Source organism: Bos grunniens, chromosome 29 (assembly GCF_055505025.1).
Source record: "Bos grunniens cultivar Pamir isolate PY7600 chromosome 29, Bosgru_T2T1.0, whole genome shotgun sequence".
Classification (NCBI taxonomy): Eukaryota; Metazoa; Chordata; class Mammalia; order Artiodactyla; family Bovidae; genus Bos; species Bos grunniens.
In genome coordinates this window covers 30,031,900-30,038,417 of record NC_141193.1, presented here as the reverse complement: position 1 = coordinate 30,038,417, position 6,518 = coordinate 30,031,900, and the positions used below count along the sequence as shown (strand labels likewise).

Here is a 6,518-nt window from a genome sequence, read left to right as displayed (position 1 = left end):
AAATAACTCCTAGCTACTGAGGGTGACTAAATTGAAGAACATTGTTTGCATGAAAAAAAAAAAAAAAAAAAAACCTTCTGGCCAGAGCCTGCGACTTTTATTTAATAACATGAGCTGACTATTTCATGGATGCTGGGTGTGCCAAAACATCAGGGGTTGCCAGGCAGAAGGCATCCAGGAAGAATCAGCATAGGATGGTGGATTTGAGTCTCTGCATTTCTAACCCATGACCTCAAAATACATCATGATTTCTGGTGATTGGACTGTAAAGTTTATGTAGGTAACCTTGGAAACAATGATAAAAAGACTGAATTGGAATGAGCCTTTGGCTATTATGGACCAGTCTGAAGTGTGTGCCCTGGAGAAGGAAATGGCAACCCACTCCCGTACTCTTTCCTGAAGAATTCCATGGACAGAAGAGCCAGGCCAGCTACAGTCCATGGGATCACAGAGAGTCGGAAATGACTGTGCAACTTTTTCCAAAGCGTGTGGGTTGCAAGAAACCCTCCAGACTTTGCTAGTGTGGAATTCGAAGATCCCCGAGATGCAGTGGGTGCTGTCTGAAATTTAAATGGGAGAACACTATGTGGCTGCCAAGTAAAAATGGAACTGCCAGAAGGTGAAAAGATAAGTCAAAATTGTGGCCCACTGCCCTTCTGGGGTTGTAGTCTTAGAGATGATTAATCAGAGGATGAGTACTCCACCTTGACACAAATCTCCAAGACAAGAGAAGTTTCTCTTGCAGCAGGACTAGGTCCCTTTCTAAAGATAGGGGAAGAGAGAGATCACTGTCCCAGAAGAGAAATCAGAAGCTGCGCCTATCTTTCTCTAGGTCTCGTAGCCAATCTAGGTCAATAGAAGACCATTTTTCTAGAGGAATGTGGTATATAGGAAATAACTTTGACAAGAGTATGTACAGAAAATTCAACTTCTGTTTGAGACTTCATAAGTTTGTTGCATTTTGAAATGTTTTAGCTGTTCACATTTCTTTGTCTGTTGTTAACAGCGACACATGAAGTTGTAATCCTCGGTGGTTTGGAATGGATCATATGAGGCATGTAATATCAAGAACTGTTACTTTAGAATGTTCCCTTAAGCAAATGAATTTGCTTTTGAATGTCAGCCTTGCATAGACTGATAAGTCCTTGCATAACCTCTAACTCCTGCACAGCTAAAGTGTAATATTTAATATTATCGAAACAAAAAAAACTGGAAAAAACTGAAGACTTTTCCATAGTTGGGAAATGGTATGCAGCTGCAGTTAAGAAAGCAGTCTTTAAAAGCTGCTGTGAACACAGGCCAGAAGGGAAACTTTAAAGCTGAGCCCTTAAACGAGATTAGAGGTTTGAAAATTCCACTAGTCTTCAAACCAGATGAGAGGTTGTCCAATTGGTGTAGAATCTAAAAAGTTTCAAGAAAGTTAGTTTAACTTTGCTTTAGGTCATAAGTTTCTTCTGTGGTTGCCATATATGAATACATAGCTCCTTGTAACCTACTTTATTTGGAAATTTGAATCTACTCAAGATACCAATGTCCTGCCATTTTAAGGGTACATTGTAGAGCTGAACTTGGAGTTACTGGGCAAGATTATTTTCCATGCTGTCATTTGTAATACATTTTGTGAATCCTTGGGATAAAGTTTTGGTTACAAAACATAATATGAAGAGTTCAGAGGTTTGAGTGATGATACTGTGTGTTCTCAAGATTTTTGGTGTGTCAAAATTAAATTCAACTAGTTTTGAAATTCTTCTATCATGTCAACCAAATGGTTTATTTTATTATATTTCCTGAATATAGGGCTCCCCTGGTGGCTTAGACAGTAATGAATCTGTCTGCAATGTGGGAGACCTGAGTTCGATTCCTAGGTGGGGAAGATCCCCTGCAGAAGGGACCAGCAACCCACTCTAGTGTTCTAGCTAACAGGCAGATCCATCCAAAGAACAATCATATTAAAAATTAACATATATAGGACACTTTCCATTTCAGTTCCCATTTTAAGAACGTTAATATATCAAAAAATCCTTAAAACACATACACACAGAATAACTGACAAATGAATATTAAGCTTTTGTTCCAGATCACATACCAAGTAAAAAGTGAAGCTGGAAAATTCACAGCTATAAATGTCTATATTAGAAAAGAAGAAATACCTAATAGCAGTAATGTAAGCTAAAATTTCAGAAACTAATAAAAAGAAGACCACACACACACACACAAAAAAACAACAGTAAGTTAGGAAAATAGCCAACATTCGTTGGATCATAAAGAAAGCAAGGGAGTTCCAGAAAAACACTTCTGCTTCATTGACCACTCAAAAGCCTTTGACTGTGTAGATCACAACAAATAGTGGAAAATTCTTAAAGAAATGGGACTACCAGATCACCTTACTAACTGTATGCCAGTCAAGAAGCAATAGTTTGAATCAGACATGTAACAACTGACTGGTTCTAAATTAGGAAAGGAGTATGACAAGACAATATATCGTCACCCTGCTTATTTAACTTCTGCGCAGAGTACATCATGCAAAATGCCATGCTGGAAGAATCACAAGCTGAAATCAAGATTGCTGGGAGAAATATCAATAATCTCAGATATGCAGATGATACCACTCCAATGGCAGAAGTGAAGAGGAGCAAAAAGCCTCTTGAGGAATGTGAATAGGAGAGTGAGAAAGCTGACTTGAAACTCAACATTAAAAAAAACTAAGATAATGGAATCTGGTCCCATGACTTAATGGCAAATAGAAGGGGAAAAAGTGGAAGCAGTGACAGATTTTATTTTCTTGGCTCCAAAATTACTGCAGACAGTGACTGTAGCCATGAAATTAGATGGTTTACCAGGGAACTAAGGCCATCAAGTAAGCTTGCAAGTCATAAAGATTAGAAAGGAAATGTCAAAACACTCTTTATTCAAGGAAGGCACAATCTTATTAGCAAAAATTCCTACAGAATCTACGGGAATACCAATATGTGAGATTAGTGGTATTACAGCATAAAAGATCAATATATAAAAGTCATTATGTTTTTATGTAACTAGAATAATTCATTCTGAAAATTAAGACAAATTACATTTGAAATAACGTCAAAACTAACATAATAGTCAAGGATAAATTTAGAAAATAAAATGTGAGAAAAATTATAAAGCATTGCTTAGATAAACTAAACAAATCTAACTAAACAGAGATATATCATGTTCATGGATTGTAAGACTCATTGATAGAAATTCTTGCAATTTGATGTATGAACTCAATGCAATTCCCGTGAAAATCTCAAAAGGCTACTTAGTACAAATTGACAAGTTGTCTTTAAAATTAGCATATTATCATAGCAAGGGGTATCAGTAAGAACATTCAAATACATAATTCAGTGATTTCAATCAAGAGTGATTTTGCCCCCACACCGGGGGGACATTTGGCAATACTTTGCAGATATTTTGGCATTCATAACTGGGTAGAGTCCAGGAATGAAGCTGAGCATCCTATACAGCACAGGGTCACCTTCCATAAGAAAGTTTGGCCCCCAAATGCAAATAATGCTGAGTTTGAGATATCTTCATTTAACTGCAGCAAAAGAAATAGATTACTACACCCATTCCCTAAGTTGGGGTATACTGTATGATCAAAGCAAAAACATTCAGTAATAAAGAAGAAAAAGTACCTAACTCACCTGTGAAGAGTACATAATGGACACTGCCATCTCTGACTATAGACAATCTCTATTTTGTATTATTACATCTTAAAATTTTTCTTTTTTTATGACAGTTTCTTCCAATATTCAATTAACTGATCATGACCACATTTTACCAGCAATAATAGCCATTTGCCTTTGCTAATAATATGGTCTAAGGCATTAAACATAATTTTAGAAAATCATATTCTCCAATAATAAAATTTCACATTTCTTATATTTTGTTGGATTTGTCTATAGCTTTTGTACACTAAAATTTTATATTAAGAACATTTTTAAATGGTTGGCTTACTTTGGTATTCTTATCTATACAGTGGTAAATTTGTCAACTTTCTCCCTTTATTAGACAAACAAAAGCCCCCAAATCTCTAATAGCTATGTAATTCAAGTCTCTGAATTTCTGTGCTTCTCAGAGACCAGATTGCTCTGGGAAATTTTTCCATCAGCATGTAATAGTAAAATTGATCAACTGCATCTCAATTAAAATGTACAAATTTGATTTTCTTCTGAAAAGTGATCATTTGTTTCTGAGGTAATATAAAACTCATGTTTATTGGATATGGTATGTACAATGTGTCATTTTACTATTCATATAATAGAAAATGGTGTGTCTTAAGCTTGGATATTGAAATTCTAACAACTCTAGCATCTGGGTTTCTTCCCTCATGCTGCTGCTGCTGCTAAGTCACTTCAGTCGTGTCCGACTCTGTGAGACCCCACAGATGGCAGCCCACCAGGCTCCCCCATCCCTGGGATTCTCCAGGCAAGAACACTGGAGTGGGTTGCCATTTCCTTCTCCAATGCATGAAAGTGCAAAGTGAAAGTGAAGTCACTCAGTCGTGTCCGTCTCCTAGCGACCCTTGGACTGCAGCCTACCAGGCTCCTCTGTCCATGGGATTTTCCAGGCAAGAGTACTGGAGTGGGGTGCCACTGTCTTCCCTCGAACCACCAGGCAATTCTCTGAAAACAGCTGGATATCTTGTGATTAAATTACATCTGACATCATCTACCTAGAGATAGCCTCAGTTCTCAAAGACTCAGTCCTACAAGAGTTTCCCTCCTACCCCTATTTCTGATGCCAACTACATATCCAGGTGGTCACCTGTGCTTCTGACCTACCAGTTATAGGAGGTCCTAACAATCCCCTCATTGGGTTTGATTGATTTGCTAGAGTGGCTCCAGAACTCAGGAAACCAATTTGTTTACTAGATTACCATTATTAACATGGGCATAATTCAGGAACAGCAAGATGGAGGCCATAGATGCATGGGGCACAGTATGCAGGAAGGAGCACAGAACGAGCACCCATGTTCTCTCTGGGCACACTACTCTCCCTGTATCACCATGTATTCACCAACCCAGGAGCTCTCTGAACCTTCTCCTTTTGTATTTTTGTGGAGGCTTCATTACACAGACATGATTAATTTAATCATTGGCCACTGTCATTGTTGATCTAGTCAACCTCCAGCCCCTCTCCCCTCCTTGGAGGCTGATGTGGGTCTGAAAGTTACAGCTATGTAATCACTTGGTTGGTTCATTTCCTTGGTAACTAGCCCCCATTCTAGGTGCTTCCAAAAGTCACCTCATTAACATAAACTGAGGTGTGGATCAAAGGGATTTGTTATGAATATCAAGAAGCCTTTATCATTCATATCACTTAGGAAAATCCAAGGGTTTTTGGAGCGTATTTCGTATTATAAACCACAGTATTGTATACATGAAAACAAATTCTTGTTTTAGTCAACCAACATTAAGGTTCCAAAACAAAATTTCGTGTAATGCATGAAATAATATGATAAGGATTTCTGTGGTCTTTGCCACATGCCAACTTGGATTTTATCAACAACCTCAGATATCCAGATGATACTGCTCTAATGGCAAAAGTGAAGAGGAACTAAAAAGCTTTTTGATGAAAGTGAAAGAGGAGAGTGAAAAAGCCGGCTTAAAACTCAACATTCAAAAAGCTAAAATCATGGCATCTGGTCCCATCACTTCATGGCAAAAAGAAGGGGAAAAAGTGGAAACAGTGACAGATTTTATTTTCCTGGACTCTGAGTCATGTGGACAGTGACTGCAGCCATGAAATTAATTAAAAGATGCTTGCTCTTTGGAAGGAAAACAGTGAAAAACCTAGACAGCATAGTAAAAAGCAGAGACATCACTTTGCCAACAAAGGTCCATACAGTCAAAGCTTTGTTTTTCCAGTAGTCATGGATGGATGTGAGAGTTGCATCCTAAAGAAAGCTGAGTGCTGAAGAGTGATGTTTTTGAATTGTGGTGCTTGAGAAGACTCTCAAACGTCCTTTGGACTGCAAGGAGATGAAACCAGTCAATCCTAAAGGAAATCTACCCTGAATATTCATTGAAAGGACTGATGCTGAAGCTGAAGCTCCAATACTTTGGCCACCTGATGCGAAGAACTGACTCACTGGAAAATATCTGATGCTGGGAAGCATTAAAGGCAAAAGTGAGAAGGGAGCAGCAGAGGATGAGATGGTTAGATAGCATCACCAACTTAATGGGCATGAATTTGGGCAAACTCCAGGAAATAGCTGAGAACAGAGGAGCCTGGCACACTATAGTCCTTGGGTTCACAACAGCCAGACACAACTTAGCAAGTCAACAAAAACTTGGATTTTAAATCAAGGTTTGAATTTGTGAGCCATAAGAAATTGAAACACATACTCAATATCATAACTTGTAGTTCATTTAATGATTATCATCTAATTAAAATCCATCTTCTTTCTAACTCTATCACATTATTTTCTTGCCAGCATTATTATATTAACATAGCACTTCTTCACAGTAGTATTTTCTTTACAAATACTTGGG

At 37.9% G+C, this 6,518-nt stretch overlaps 1 pseudogene; it reads left to right on the top strand.

Annotated features, from left to right (window-relative positions):
• Nucleotides 1-264: 264 nt before the first annotated feature.
• On the top strand, nucleotides 265-1,053 carry LOC147342462 (serine/arginine-rich splicing factor 3 pseudogene; annotated as a pseudogene).
• The last annotated feature ends 5,465 nt before the right edge of the window (nucleotides 1,054-6,518 follow it).